General features: G+C 32.5%; 1 pseudogene; it reads left to right on the forward strand.

Annotated features, from left to right (window-relative positions):
• The first annotated feature begins 4,127 nt into the window (after positions 1 to 4,127).
• LOC128199992 (neural-cadherin-like) lies at positions 4,128 to 17,459 on the forward strand (annotated as a pseudogene).
• Positions 17,460 to 17,925: the final 466 nt, after the last annotated feature.

A 17,925-nucleotide genomic window follows, 5' to 3' on the forward strand; every position in this document is an offset into this window, starting at 1 on the left:
GCCTCCTCCTATGGGGGGCTTTGCTAGTAGTTGCCATGCTTGGCAGGAGGGTTGGCAACTGCAGTTATCATTCGGTCATTATGTTTTCTTAGTCGCTCTTATGACATCCACATGTTTTCGTACTTTGTATAAAATATAAATATTTTTTTACTTTTAAAAGAATAATCCAGTTAGTTTTAAAAGGTGAATTATTTGACAATACATTATTTTTAATAGTAATAAGGTTAATTGTTAGTCATGATCTAAAATCTGTAAACTATTTCTGACTATCAGTCAGGATTCAAGACGCAGACACAATTGGTCTATTTGTGTCTGACGGCCAGACATCCGCCGCTTTAAATTCACCTATTTTTCTTTACAACGTTACTCAGTATGGAGTAAATAAAAAACAAAGGTTTGCGACGACGAGGGTCCAAAACAAATAATAAGTATATAAAATCCTAAATGCAGTAATAGTTACATTCATATGTATGTTTTGATTTTTGGCACGCGTCCAAAATGTGTCTAGATACAAAGCTGCTAGTGTTCAGTAGGCCATTCCCCTCCGTTGTTTTGTACGACGAATATCTTGCTTGAATTAATCTAGAAATATGAGATACTGTCACTGTGCCATGTATGTAATGTAGTCCTCCTTATTGTATTTTATTTTCCGTCATAAATTAATGTTTTAGCAAAAATGAAATTTAAAATTACCTAACTTTTTTATACTACTTATAGACATATGTTTCCGCGTTCTAAATTCAAATATTAGATGTCGGGCGAATTTCTTGTGGGGCAGAATGTACTTGACTAGTAGTGAAGAAAAATGGATATCATTACGTCTCTTCAGAGAAAATTCGACCTCGAGCGAAGCTTGACCGGCAGGTATTTAATTACAGTAAATTAAATGTCACATTTGTACAGATGAAAACTTAGAGAGAACCATTTATGGGTCAATGTTTTCTCTTCATTTATTTGTCTTTGAACTAGTTCTACCCAAAACTAATGTCGCGGAATAGGATTATAGCAAACGGCGGATTTATATCGCAGATTTACGAAAATCCTCCCGGACAAACAGGAATAGCGCTTGCTTGTTAGGATCTATGATAATGTGTGTTGTTTGTTTGTATTAATATAACCATCCTAGTGTATTGTACATGGTTAATATATATATATATATATATATATATATATATATATATATATATATATATATATATATATATATATATATGCATAGCATCTATCTTAAATAGGTCTCCAGGAGATTAGATTAGGAGGAACAAGGGTTAGAAATTAGTTTTTAAACCTTTTATACTAAATCGAGATACATATTAGGTACTACTGAATGAATGAACAAATGAATGATTAAACGACAAATTTATTTGTCTGAATAACATTACGAGTATTTAATGTTAACAACGGTATCTCTATATTCAACCGTGTGGCGTGAAAATATTTAATTTTTATGGTTAACACCAATATAACTAATTAATCCCTTAATGATACAAAAGTATCTAAAATATACTCTTAATTTAAATATAAATAAACATGTTTAAACGTATAAAAATTTGAATTTGTAAATATTTACAACTGGAAACGTCACCACCTATCATATCAGAGAGACTTACCTTTTGCGACTTATGATTAATGGTAAACCTTCAGAGCACCTGTCACATGTTCCCTATGGAACCATTATCTCATATATGTAAGTCCAGTACATTTTTTTAACCCGAATCTCAATATGTGTAGCTATTTTCTTAATCATAAAGTGAGATGCTTGCGTGAGGCTTACACGCGGAAATATTTAGTTTTAACTCTAGACCGTTTTGTTACTGTATTATTCGCATAATTAGTAAAAGAATAAAAAAAAAATACCTCCAAAATTACGAATTATTTTCGTACGACATTATAATTTACTGACAACAGGAATAAATAATAGGGTACTTCGTTAAAAATTCTGAATGTATTCACAAAAATTTAAAAATAATTATTGACTTGATCTTATATCTCCAATTCAAATCTCCAAAGCGGTTATAACAATAAAATGCTTTCGATAAATAAAAAAATTATACTGACTTTTTTAATTTGTTATAATGTGGTGATTTCTCAACTATGTCTACGATAATTTTAGTATTATTGTTATATTATTTTATTATTATTATATATTATGTTATATTACTTAGTAAGTTATTTTTTATATTTACCTTATAGTAAGCTGTTAAGATTCAGAATGTAATTAATATTTACGTACTAATCTGCCTTTATTAAATAATATCTTCGGAATTTGGTGATGGTTTAACTAATTAGTGTGTGTTATTTCTTTTTCACGCTTACCATTTTACAGTGGCTTTAAAATGTAAGTATATGCATAATACTTTAAGTCGTAAAATTCTTAATAACTGGAATTTTAAATCATATTGATAGGTACGATAATAAAGATAAATTATACAACATACTATATGTATATTTTAGAATTTTATTCTGGGCATTATTTTGTATATTATCTGTGATATATTGTGTAGATATATCAAAGACCATGGTAAATTTAAAAAAAATGTTATTCAAAGAATACATTGTTTGGAAGTATATTATATATTTGCTGGCTGATTTTCTTTATGGGATTTAATGGATTGCCCATTATTTATTTAAAAAATAAAGCTGAAATATCAAACGCCATTTCTTATATATTTTTCTAATAATAAACCATCCACACTAAAGTATTTTCCTACCATCGATCATTAATGATCGATGACTCCAACATAATAAAGAAATGAGTAGGTGTCATTATCATTTCCTTTCCTGTAATACATTACTTACAGGAATATATGAATATTATTTTAAACATCCACATCTTATATTTCTTGGATTTTTTTATGGATGATAATAGAGTGGTAATCCTATTTTCGTCATCGGTATACGCTGGCAGGACACTAATGTGGAATGTTAGGTGAGGATGAAAGCAGGGCAGTTGACTCATCGTAACAAATACTTGAAGAATTAATCACGATAGTTTCTAGCGGGGATCATGTAGAAGTCGACCTGACAGGGTGCATTATTAGCAAAGGGGCAGCTAGTTCTATTACTAACAACCGCTTCTGATTTGATTCAATTTTGTTAATATACCAATCATCATTTTCATCATGTCAGCTATTAACTGAACATAGTCCTCCCCTATACCCCCATACCCCCCTTGTATGCCAGTAGTTACCACGCTTGGCAGACGGATTGGCAATTGCAGTTAGGCTTTGGTAATATTTAAAGAGAAACGCTGCTGCCCTTTCCTCGACAATTAAGCTCCTTTAGTAGTCTGTTGTGACACCCATGGGGAAGAAAGGGGTAGGCCGGGAGGAGACATTAAAGAATTCGACAAAAAGCAAAATTGGACAAATGATATAAAAAGTTTCAATTTTTACTCTTTAGAGTGCATTTCATTTTTTGTATCTCTTTTATTCATACAGTCACTAACAGATTGTGGTACTGTATACCTATTATATTTATTTTTTGTAAGTATTACACTCATCAAGTAAATTCTTAATATAGGTTACTATTGAAATCCCTAATTTAAGACAATTAATGATTTCAAGATCAGTATATTATTTATTACTTATACTTCTGATGTAAGTCGAAAAAGTCATTAATTTGTTGCAGCAAATTCAGCAACAAACAGGTGTTTAAGATAAATATAAAATACACTTTGATCGTTGTTACGTTTTTTAAGAAAATTGTAATTAAATACTTATATAACTTTACATGTTTATCCATTTTCCGTCTTATTATTCTGGTACTAATTAATAGCATGCCTAAGGTATGAATATTAGTAAAGCAGTAATTATTGTATATTTGGGACCTAGCTCATGGGCTTATAATTATATCCATTCGTACGATAAATGTTGTAAATATTAAGTTAAATCTACTGTATATTCCTAAGATAGAATATTAATATAGAATGGAGTTACATTTGTTGCCTATATGACATTACTGGGTCAGGTCCTAACATAAATTACCATTCCTTGTTGACTTAATACATTATAGTTAATGTATTACAGTTGATTTGATAGGCATTATGATTGTATATTAATCAGTCTAGTATCGTTTTTATCTGTAAATATTTTGGTGTCTCATATACTATTATTTGAACGTTTCAGATACTGACAATCAGCGCGTCATCATTCACGTTAAAGATGTAAATGATGAACCTCCTTACTTCATCAACCGTCCACTACCTATGCAGACTGTGGTACAACTTAATGCTGCTCCCAATACCCCAGTTTTTACTCTTCAAGCAAGGGATCCGGATACGGATCACAATATCCATTATTTCATCGTAAGAGATAGAACCGGAGGGAGATTCGAAGTTGACGAACGATCTGGAGTGGTCCGCACGAGAGGGACTGATCCCTTCCAGTTGGATATGGAGTATGTTTTGTATGTGAAAGCCGAAGATCAGGTAAATAATTTTTTTAATTTGTTTATTCTATTTTGTTATTTAAGGTATTTGGATCGAGGTGCTATTAAGTTTTTACTTCGAATTTCTAGTAATCTTTTGTTTTATTTATACTTGTATACAATATTATGTAAAGAAATATATTTCTCAAATATCAACTTTGTCAGACGTGGTTAAATTATATCTAACCTATGTTGATTTGTTAGTAAGTGACCCTTTGTGGACTTCTTACTTGAATATTATATTAGGTAGACTTACATTTGTTTCTGTTAAAATAAATTGTGAAAATACCCGCACCATGCCCTGTTGTAAGTTTCGTCCTTAAAAATATTTCTTCTTGGAATGAAACCTTATTTGACCTGATAACTGATAAGTAATTCAATATATGCGCACATGTCACCAAACTTTATGACTCAGTTATATGGTGCTCTCAATTCCGATGTTCTTATAATAACTTTGAATGTTAAATAATCGAATACGTCAAAGTTTAACTCGCGAAAATCTTATAAATATAATGTGGAGTATCTGGTTATTTCTGGATGACGAAAAATAGGTCATCACTAATAGTGCACTTGTCTAAATCATTTTTGTAAATTTGTTAACATTACTGTAATTGAAACAAGACTGAAATTAATACGAATGTATCATTAATATATTAATTAATATAAATAATGTATTATTGATATATTATGCAATTGATGACATTTTTCTTAAATTTACGAGCTTTTATCACATTGGATAATTATAATTAGTTTTTACTTATTATATTATCAAATTGTCTAATTAATATATATAAAATGTGAAGGACATATTCAAAGTACTCTAAATCAACAAAGCAAACGATTAGAATTAATTTAATATACTTCTAAAATTAGTTATAATTAATAACTTTTTCAATATTATGGCACTTAGGATCCTACGGGTTGTGCTTTTACTGAACGGCAGAAGCGTAGTTAATTAAAAAATGTTAATATATTGTTGAGTGCTAGCTGTTTACCCGCTACTTCATACGCGTTGACTTCTGAAGCAGGAAAATCAACGAAATAGTCTATTTTTACATTGTGTATGAAGATAAAACATAAGTTAGATTTTATGTTAGACTTTCGAGCAATTTTGTAACTGTGAAAACCGTGTCAGAAAGATAAAATTTTTAAAATTGTAATTTGTTTGTTTTGGCTTCTATTGGTCTTATTAAGAACTCTTATATTACTTTTTCTTAAATATCTCTCATGTACAGATGTCATCTATTTACAATTTTGTTATATTTTGGTAATTTATCGTATACTAAAAATATTATTAACGCTCCGTATGGAGTAGATAGAAGCTACGGGTTCACATCCCAATGGCTTCAAAATTTTTCATCACTTAATAATTATAGAAATATGATTTTTATGTTTTAAAGATATTTGTAAGAAAAAATAATTTGTCAAATGTATATTTTACAACTTTCAGAGTGGTCGTGTTGATGAAAGGCGATTCCAGTCTACTCCTGAGGAGCGACTTAGTATAGTTGGTGGCAAGCGAGCTCCCCAGTTTTACTTGCCAAGTTACGAGGCCGAGATAGCGGAGAACCAGAAAAAAGATTCAGAGTAAGATTTTTGTTCTTTTCATTTTTTATATGTAAACTTAAATTGCACACATCACGTACGAGTCCCAAAAAGTGTAATAAGCAAGTGTAGTAATAAGTAGATACCAAAATTTTGTGAAACAAAAACGTTTGAATAATATTGTATTTAATTTGTCGTTTAAAATATTAATATCTGATTGCTCAACAGCCATCATAACATTGAGTAGAAAAATGTAATTTTACCTTACAAAAACGTTAATAAATAAATACTTATTTCCTAATAATTTCTGATACTGGTATTCTTCAAAATATCCCTTCAAAGTTGGAAGTTGTCAATTTGCCTGTTTTTTTTTTATTTGGAACTTATTTTCATTATTCTTTTTCGTTTATTTTTAAAAATTATAACGGCGTTTGTATGTTTGTTACTCAATCACGTTTAAATTATTGAACGGATTTGAATAAAATTTAGTATTATCATCATCATATCAGGTCTTAACTGTTCACTGCTGAACTTATGTTCAGTTTCCCCCTTGGGGGGTTTTGCCAGTAGTTGCCACGCTTCGCAGGCGGACTGGCAACCACCTGACCTTAGAGATGTTTTAAGAGGGACGTTGCTGCCCATCCCTCGCCGTCTCTTAATCGTCTTTTACGACACCCACGAGAAAGAAAGGGGTGACCTATTCTGCCGCGACCACACGGCTACACGAATAATAATGTTTAACATAATGGTGTAATTTTTAACTTATTCCACGTGGTCAATGTTGCGGAATACAGTTTTTAATACAAAACAGGGATATAATTTTAGTTCATATTATCGTATAACGAAGAAAATAACTTGTATTTTTTATATTCCAGTATTATATCTGTAAAAGCAAAGTCATTTGCGGATAGAGAAATCCGTTACACCCTCAAGGCCCAAGGACAAGGCGCTGGCACATTCAATATCGGTCCTACTTCGGGCATAGTGAAGTTGGCGAAGGAATTGGACTTCGAAGACTTGAGGCAGCCTCATGTGTATTCTTTGGTTGTTACGGCAACCGAAGATTCCGGCGGATTCTCCACGTCTGTTGAGGTAGGTATCGAGGTTACTTTTTATTTTACTACTTATGTTTACAGGTTAGATTATATATTATAGATAGAGTATCTTCAAACAAATATTTCGCCAATTATTTGAGATTGTGTTGCTCAAAAAATCGGATTCAATTGTGGCCAAATCAGTATATTGATTTAAAGACTAAATTACCAAATCGATTTTGATAAAATTTCAAATGTATATGTACACAAATATCTTTCCTGAATATTTTGAGTCATATATGAGTAGGTAAAAGAAGGTAAGCTATAAGTACTGATGAGGTGTAATAGAAAAAATAGTTCCCAATAAAAATTTAAAAAGTTTAGTTAAAAAAAAGACGACTGCGAAAAGAACGTTTAGATAAAAATAAAATTATCAGCTATCGAATGAGCTCATTAAATTTTGAAACATTTTTAACACTCTATGCTTTATCTATATAATGTAAGGTTTACAACTATTTTTAATCAATTTACAAAGGTCCTCGATTTGTCTGAATTTTTTTGTGGCTATGTCACCCGTGTTGTTTACTAGAGGGAAACTTTGTACAAAAGTCGTTTGTAATGGGTCTGTCCCATTTGTGTTTCTGTCGTGAAGTAGCTTGCATGACTGTTTCTATTTGGAGAGCAGGGTATGATAGTGAAATTATAGGATACAGATGCATAACATCACAGTCCTCAGGAATGACAACACATTTAGGGTACCATGGATATCACACTATATTATGTCATGATCATGATGCCATTCATGTTTATAGAGGACGATTACCGCTTTCCTTTAGAAAGGCTGTCCGTTTGCTTTTTTTTATACCACTAACGCGGCAAACGTATACGGCCTATCTAATAGTAAGTGGTTATCGTAGCCTATGAACGACTCCAATACCACCAATGGTAGGCCCACCATGAAATATTTTTCCAAATTTCGGGGACGAATGAAACAGATTTGATGTTAAAAATACATAATATATACCGTTTAAAATTATTAAAAATGTTAAAAAATCGTTCCTCTGGACTATTAGGATAGGATTTATGATGAACAAAATGTTAAACTCCGTTTACTGGATCGATTTCGGTACGAACAAAAACACGAAATTGAGCCCGAAAATTCGAAATTTCATTTCATGGTAGACCACCAGGGGCATTACACGCCCGTTATCGACCCTGAAGAAATCTCTTTATGCCTTTTTTTGAAGAACCCCATACAGTAGTATCTAATTCTAAATCAATTTTAATAATTCTTTTTGCAATTACTCTTGTGTTAATTCAATATTAATTTCGTAACTATTAAAATATCTTCTAAATATAATATAAATAATAAATTTTTCATTAACATTTCTTCTTTGCGGAGCGAAAAACGCATTTCTTGCGAAGCACATTTTTTTTTGTAAACACGTGATGCCGCGTTCTAAATTGACACAATATCTATGTTTATTTCGTTCGTATATCTGTTAGTTCATCGGTATGTGGGTGTTTATGATTGGAGTAGATTTTTAGCGGAGCTATATAAATACGCTTGTTCGATATTGGGTAATTTAAATATCTGAATCTATTAGATAATTGTTGATCTATGATAGAAAATAAATACTATTTACATATATTAGTAGGTATGTCTCTTTAACCCTTTGAATTAGAATTCAGTAAGTATTATTTCAGTGTATGGAGTATTTGTAATACAATTTAATAATTTGTACTATAATCTATTTACACACTTCAAAATATATTTATTTACAAAGCTTATGACAAATATTAACTATTGTAACAGTATGTTACAATGTGTAAATTGTATACCAAGCTGAATAAAACATGGATACAAATGTAAATTATAATATTTTACACATATAACATTTGAATAAGAGACTAAACAATAGACGTCCACAACAATAGTATTAGAGGACATTATTATAGTATAAGGGGCTAAGTTCTTTAGACTGTGTTTTGGTTTTAAATAAAAATGATGCTTTTATTATAGTAAAATGTTATATAGTTTAGATTTAAAATAATTAAAATAAATATGATTAGGTTTTTATTTATTATACAGAAATGTGGCAAGTGACAATTAGCACTGACATTTGGTACAAAAATAATAGCTAATTCTCCTGCAAATGTTGTAGACAAAGGTTTTACTTTATATAATTGTGCAAGACAAATTGAGATTGTTGTCAATCATCTAATTGTAGGGGTATTCTTATCCTTTTGAATTTAGTTTTTTGATGATACATACCTAATGTTTATCTCGATTTTTGTATAAGAGTTATACATATTACCAACTGTATCTTTAGATATCTCACCGTAGGTGTTGAGTTTAACACTTCAATAATAATATTTTTATCGTGTTTCAGTTAACGATTCGCGTTACGGACGTCAATGACAATGCACCCAAATTCGAGTTGCCTGATTACCAGGCTCACAACGTCGACGAAGACATTCCTCTGGGCACCAGTATTCTCAAAGTTAAGGCCATGGACGCCGATTCAGGAAAGAACGCCGAAATAGAATATCTCGTTTCAGGTGCTTATATAATTTGTACAGATCATTTAAATTTATGGCTACTAACGCCATCTAGACTTCATTTTGTTTAACAAAACTTCCACAAATACACGACAGATGTCGGTAGTTGTGAATTGTTACAAGTCCAGTTTTCTTTCAAATATTGTCTATGTAGAATGTATTTTTTTTAATGGATGATAATGGAATGGTAACTCCGCCTGCGATATCGGTATACACTAGCGGGGCATCATGGCACGGTGAGGGATGAATGATGAGGATGAAAAGATAGATCAGTTAGCCCATCGTGACGAATTCAACGATAAATTCGTCATAGTCGTAGAATACTGATAGATCTGACAAATATTAAATATATATATCCGTCAGTATTCTATGACTATGACGAATTAGTCACGATGGTTTCAGGGAGGAATCGTGGAGGTTGACGTGATAGGGTATATTGATAGATTGAACTAATCTCCTCATTACTGACAATCTCTTTCCCCCTGTAGAATGTATTTAAAAACACTAAGTAATTCTCCATATTCAAACATTCTGACAGCTATTTTCGTTCAATTTAGTTTCTTATTTGTGAAAATATAATCACCGTAAAAAATTAAACACGCAGTTTATTATTTAGGATAAATTATATATTGTTAATTCAACCGTGATTGTCTAAGGTTATTTAATTATTTTATTTAATTTATTTGAATCAGAATTGAACGTTTTGTTTATTGTAATAATATTGAAAATTAAGTCAAATCTGATAGATGAGATAGATGCATTGATATCATATAAGTCAAACCTCTGTCATTTGCGATAGAGTTGTGTTTGTATGGCTGTGTTTCCAGATAGGAATTTGCATCGATATACACCTGATAATAAGATAGATCCACGGTACTGCTCATGTGTATAGGCGACGGTTAGCACTTTCCATTAGGTGGGCCGTCAGCTTGTTTGCCATTCTAAGTTGTATAAAAAAAATACAATAATAAGATAGATACTCTTTGTTAAATTCTTCAAAAGATCCAAATAGTAAAGTATTATAGATACAAATAAGAAGTCATCATTAATGGTGGTATTCCATTGGATTATTTTATTGGGAACTGTGTTGTTGTCATTAAATATTAAAAGCTATGAGAAGACTTATATTCCATTTTATTATTATATTTTATTTAAATGTCTATGTTTTTAATCATAATAGATATTAATAAGTAATAAAAAGGTTGTAAAATAACTAGGTAATTATTAAGAAAAACGTATTTGTTTTGTATTGTACACTTCATAAAAACTGTGTGTTCCAGATGATCATTTCAGCGTCGATTCTAATGGAATAATAACAAATAACAAACAATTGGATGCCGATAATAACAACGCTTACTATGAGTTTGTTGTAACTGCAAAAGATAAAGGAGAGCCTGCTAAGACCGGAACTGCTACAGTTAGGGTTTACACAAAGAACAAAAATGACGAAGAACCCAAGTTTTCGCAACAAGTATATACTCCCAATGTTGACGAAAATGCAGGACCAAATACGTTAGTCACTACTGTAGTAGCATCGGATAAAGATGGCGATAATGTTCGATTTGGGTTCGTTGGTGGTGGTACTAGTTCAGGACAGTTTGTTATAGAAGAAATTACTGGTGTGATTCGACTGCATAATAAAGCTATATCATTAGACAGAGACAAATACGAACTTAACGTCACAGCGATGGACGACGGTGCTTGTTGTGTCAACGGAGATGCTACGATACATACATCAACCGCTGTCGTGGTAGTTTTTATAACAGACGTTAATGATAACAAGCCTATATTCAAGGATTGTCCCAGTTATTTTCCAAAAGTCGAAGAAGGGGCGCCAAACGGTAGCCCCGTTATTAAAGTGCATGCTACTGACGAAGATAAAGGGGTGAATGGTCAAGTAAAGTATTCTATTGTTCAACAACCAAATCAAAAAGGTACGAAATTTACTGTGGATGAAGAAACCGGAGAAGTATCAACAAATAAAGTATTCGACAGGGAAGGCGACGATGGCAAGTTTGTGTCGGTAACAGTAAAGGCGACAGACCAGGGCGAACCTTCATTAGAAGGCGTTTGTTCATTTACTGTAGAAATAACAGACGTGAATGATAATCCTCCACTATTCGACAGACAAGTAAGCAATAAGAACTGTATATAGTAGTTTTATATGCACATATACATATTTGCATGGCGATACACTTTAGTATAATTTGCATGTATATCAGGAGTCGCGATTGTTGTTTATTGTTATAATATGTATTACAGAAATACGTGGAGAATGTTAAACAAGATGCTAGTATAGGCACAAATATATTAAGAGTTTCCGCATCTGATGAAGATGCGGATAATAACGGTGCTATAGTTTATACTCTAAGCGCACCATATAATCCAGCTGATATAGAATATTTTGAAATTCAGCCTGAATCTGGCTGGATAGTTCTGAAGAAACCTCTGGACGTAAGTATGCTTTTAAGTTTATAGGTTCACATCCAATAACATCCTGTGTGCTTATGATAAGAGTGATGAGTGAATGGGATCAACTTTACTATAAAGTTTGGTGGATGAGTGCTACCTACAAGCCCTAGGATTCAATTGGCACACACTTTAAGTTTACTTACATGTAAATAGTTCTAAATTTATCTGCTGCTGTAAATTGCTGTGAAGAGGGGTAAATCCTGGCTGTGAGGAGTAGTTGTCCATTGAACGGCAGCGCAAACCAGCGCGGGCCGCTCGAGCCGTCCGCGCCGCCGCCGTCGGGGGCTTGTTCTTCTTGCAGCACTATTAGTTTGATTTGCCGCCAACGCCGGCTCCGCACTAAATCTTCGTTAAGATTTATTTCCGCAGCACCATCTTGCATTGACTATTCTACCGATAAATACGACTTGTGTATAATACTAATAACAGAGTTAATACTGCTGTAAATATTTCACCGTTGAAACCTATGTTTAGTTCTAAAACATGTACAGTTTCTGTAAGAGCACTTATGTATAATATTTCGCACTAACTAGTTTTTCGAAGTTTATTTTATTGTAAGTAAGATTAATTGATTTAAGAAGCTTACGCTTTGAACATACCTATCAGTATTATATGTATGTACATGTTTTGTTACTAATCTCTGATTTTATTTTGCGGAGCGATATGGATTTTCCCACTGGGGCAGTTCGATTCCTGCCTTGTCAAATGTGTGATCGCTCTTGTAGACGACTACTCATACAATAATGTCATCCACTATAGTATTATCATTATAATTGTAAATTTTTTACAGGGCACCAGTCTATTGATATAATTGTATTTTATTAGCATTAATGAAGATGGTCAGATTGCCTGCTAGGCAGTTTGGCCATCTGGCCAGTTGTGACATTATTCCTTCTGTGAAAGGGGCAACGTTCTCAAAACCAAATTTGTACAGTTAATCGTAACGTCCATCGTTTGTAATATATTCATTTCAATGAGTGTCGTTTCGTTGTAGTCGTTTGAGGTCGCTAAACTCTTTTTATGGCAACCCGACCTTTCCGCCATGTCTTGTATGCAGAGCTGCATGCATTTGCCTGCTTTTATTAAGTTTTTTGATTTTTTAAATTAGTTTAGTTACATTATTGTAAAAAGTATTTATAATGTACAGTTTGTCTTTTCCTTATTGTACAGATCGAAATTTGTAAAATATCAGAAATATTTTATTTCCAATTTATTTTCTTGCACCATCTAATATTGGCTACATTAAGGAAATGCCGTAAGTAAGAACGAATGGTGCTTGTATGAGAAAGCATAAGTTGTGACTGGTTACTATAATATAATATAAACAAAGTTCTGTTTAACTTTTCTCTTGTTTTTATTTGGCTTACTGAAAGGATGCGTGACGTACGTGAGATTGTTAATTATTTACTATGTAGGTTTTAAACTGCAAAATTTCTTTTAGACAGCCGATAGATACAATCTGAAAGAGGATCGAGATTTGAGTTTACTTTTAAATTATTTTACTTGTTTATTAGCAATGAGTACTTATGTGTTTATATTTTAGTTGTGTTATGTTTTGTTTCTCCCCGCTGACCGCTGACCTCTGACCCGTGTATGTGTAGCGGGACAGGTATCGCCTGCGGGTTCGCGCCTCCGACCGGGGCCACCCGCCCTCCTCCGCAGACGTGGACGTTGAATTAGACGTGGTAGACAGGAACAATAAGCCCCCCATCTGGGACATGTCCACGTATGGCCCCGTTCACATCAAAGAGAATGTCACAGTGGGTACCGTAGTGACCAGTGTGAAAGCAAGGTTGGTATAAGGCGCAGCGGGCTCTCGGGCCCGCCGCACCTCTACTCCTTAACACTACTAACGACGTGGTTTTGTCTGTTTCCATCGACTCTTTCCCCGATAGCGAGAAACATACAAGTTGGAGGCTATGGCTCAAGACAAGGGCTTCCCGCCCTTGTCCAGATCCGTCGAGGTCCAGATAGATGTAGTGGATCGCGCTAACAATCCCCCCGTGTGGGACCACACCGTGTACGGCCCGGTCTACATTCGAGAAAATTTGCCCGTGGGTGCCAAAGTGGTGTCCGTGAAAGCAAGGTGCGTGTGTAACTGTTCGGCACGGGCACCGCACGCAGCCCCGTCACCTGCACGCAGTGTGCGACGCCGCGGCGCGCGGCCACTGATCCCTTTCCATCTCGGCCCCTAATCCCATCATATCTCGATCTCGGATGTCTGTGTTCTTCGATGCAAAAGCTACATTTAATATTTCGCGATACGTTATTTGACTATAAATGATGCAACGACGAACAATATTCCACCCTGTTCCGTTTATTCTCGTTTTTGGATTGACGTGAACTGCACCTTTCTATACTATATTACATGTAGACTAGGTAGGTTCACATTAATCCATTATCGCATTACCTAATTGAAATAGAATTCCTCGTGTCTGTGCGCCGCTCGCGTCTTCAATTTATCGTACTATTTGCCTCTCACATGATAATTGCGACTGTCTCTATTCGTTGGATTACAAATGCATCGTCATGAACACAATATGGTTATCGTGATTCACTAGCGTGCATTTGCAAGGGCTCACTGCTTACATGGAACGGGGATCACAATTAACCGGGCTCAGATACATGAATTAAAACAAGCTTTAGTAAAATATTTCAATAGCTTTATATAATTAATAGTATAGATAATTAATAGTATAGATAATTATGATATTAGTTTCTTCTATTCGGTCGGAAATTGCTGTATTGTAAAAAAATATATATAAAAAGGCACGATCACGGAAATAACACGTTAAGAATGATTAATAAGAGAATAATGAAATTTACTGAACTGTTTTATGTCTGTTTTAAATCTTGGAGTCAATGATACTAAATTGAGGCGTTCATGAGTTTTTTTTTTAATACACATAAATTATTTGTTTTTGTGCACATAATATTCATATTTTAATAGATTAAACATACATTTCTTTTTTTAAAGAAAATAAAACTAATTTAAAAAAGAATGAAATTAGTGTGCGGATTGGTTTGAAAAAAAGAATGTATGTGGACACACACAGTGTTTACCTACCAAAAAAGGTGCAATTGCAATGCAATTTGTCACCAAAATAATTACTTTTTGCATTTTTTAATAAGAGTTATATCTTTATATTTCTTTAATTAATCTAATTTCCTCGCAAATTGGAGAAAAGTACTGTTCAAGTCCCGGACTAAGTAGCAATTAACAATTTAGTTATAAAGGAAATAATTTCCAAGTTATTTGACTTGTCCTCATCTTTGTAATATGATTACTTGGTCGTCATTTGCTTTATTTCCGGCCTAGACGGTATTGTATGTTTTGTTCCTTGTATTTAATAAATAAAATTGTATATTGGCAAAAAACTTGAAATATTTTATTAAAGTTAGTAATAAATTGAATGCGTTGCTCGGATCGTTAAGGTATACTCATGTTTTTGAACATCGTACGTAAAAGGTATGGTAAGGTATTTTTATTATAATTCATTGTATGCATGTAGGTCGGTGCATCGGTGCATTTTAAATTACACCAGTCAAGACTTAGATATGTCTAAGAATCGAAAAGCATGTCAATAAATTTATTTAATGTCTAGTCAGTAGAAAGTTTCGTTTGTAATATGTATTTAAAATTACCTATTTTATTTTTCCATTCATTTGTTAATCATCTGTGCTTGAAGTTCTTACAATTTGAACTAGGATTGTTTTATCAAATTATTATACTTAATTAGTAGTAGTTTACAATTGTACAACTATCTGAAAATAATAATGTTGTACTTCTTATCATGTATTTTTATCATCATCCTTTATGGGAAATAATTGCTACAATTCCAAATAATTATTGAGTTCATTTTAAATTTGTTTTTACAATTCTTGTAGATTTTGATGTCAATGTAACAGTATCTGTTAATCAAATAAGAAAAACATTTTAAGACGTTTAACTTGTTCGAGAAAAATTAATTTGGAATGTTAAGTAGGATAGGATTATTTTTCAATTAGAACCGTTTCTAATAAGTATATATATCATGGTGTTGTAATTAACTATTGTTAGAGATAAATGTTATTGCATTTTTAATTTTATTTTTATAATAATGCATCATTCATAATTATCACAAAGAGTGCTGGCCGATGACAATGACAGATTCACCTCTATTATCTTCTCTGTCCATCCTAAAATACACTTTTTAAACTTACACGAGCAAAGCAAAGGAAATTATAATTACTAATACACCTTACTAATTTTAACATTTTATTTTAATTATCTAGTTATTTCTACACATTATACCTACATAATAATTAGTCACAATTAAGCCTAAGCTTAAAGCGGTTTAGCTACCTTGACCAGAGAGAGAGAGATTCTATATAAAGTCTGCGTGTTTGCCTCAATTCATAACTCTGCCAACGAGTAACCTTGTTAAGTGTTACACTTGTATATACTGCATGTAGCAGTATTGCAGTTTGAAGTATGAAATAGTACCATAATTTTCGAGTACTGTGACTCAATATTATCATATGATGTTGCCTCTGGTATTGCAAGCATTCATAGGTTGAGATAGCCATCAATCATCATTAATTATGTTTTATTTTTAATGGATCATTTTTTATTTAGTACCTAGGTACTAGTAGTCTTCTTTAGACAGAACATTTGGAATTTATTTAAAAAAAGAAATTATTTTGTTTTTAAAAATGAGTAGTTACTTTTAGTCATATCTCTGTTTACTTCATAAGGGACCTGTCATGATGATGGATAGATAGCAATCTAAAATATAATATTTATTGAAGGTACCTTACTTTGTTTTACAAGCAAATCTACCGTCTTTAAGTTACTTTATAATTTATTTTTCAGTATGATTGATTGTGGTATTAATTTTATTCGCAAATTCAAATGCGTATTAGTATATTTTCTTTTACTTTAGTATTTATTGTTATCGTGACAATAAATATGTCTAGTCCGCATCATTAATTATTCGTCCTTAATCTATGCCTCAGACATATTTCCGTTAATTTTATTTATTGGGTACCTCTTATAATATGATGCTGACTATACTTGTACCTGCTTAAAACATTACAAAATCGGAATCATTACATTCTTTTGTTTTATTTAGTATAATGTAGTACCTAATCAGATATCGATGTCGTTACGTGACAGTAGATGTTCCAGTAACTGTATTATTGTATATAAGCTGTGAAAGTTGTTATAGTGTTTTATTGTATTTTCAGCTCGGGCATTGAAAACAATCCGACCGTGTTTTACCGCTTGATGCCCGGATCGACGGCTCAGACTAATAAATTCCATACATTCTATTTGCAACAAAGAGCCGATAATGGATTTACTTGGGCAGACATAAAAGTAAATCACCCATTGGACTATGAAAGCATTAAGGAATACAATCTAACTATTCGAGTTGAGGTAAGTTTTGGAACCAACTTCAAAAAATTGTTCACAATTTGATTGCATCTTTTGTGTTAATTTTTATGATTCTTTTATAATCAAATATTTATGTTGGTTTTGTTTCGTTTTGTTTTGTGGAAGAAAATATTTATGTTAAGTACTGGATATACACATATTTATTTCATGGGTTATTGTTGAGTAGATGTAAAAACGTCATTATTCCGTTATTTTAGGGTTACGATTTGAAGATTACAGTTAATACACATTACACACAAAACATTACACGAACACTCAGGGGGTTCTTCAAAAATGGGGTAAAGAGGTTTCTTTAGGGTCGACAACACATGCTTAATACCTCTGGTATTGCAGGTGTTCATAGGCTACGGTAACCACTTATCATTAGGTGGGCCGTGTCCTTTTTTGCCATTTCAGTGGTATTAAAAAATTTCTTTCAACTTTAGATTTTGATACCCATTATATTGG

Source organism: Galleria mellonella, unplaced genomic scaffold, assembly GCF_026898425.1.
Source record: "Galleria mellonella isolate WM207_F2 unplaced genomic scaffold, CSIRO_AGI_GalMel_v1 utg143, whole genome shotgun sequence".
Lineage (NCBI taxonomy): Eukaryota > Metazoa > Arthropoda > Insecta > Lepidoptera > Pyralidae > Galleria > Galleria mellonella.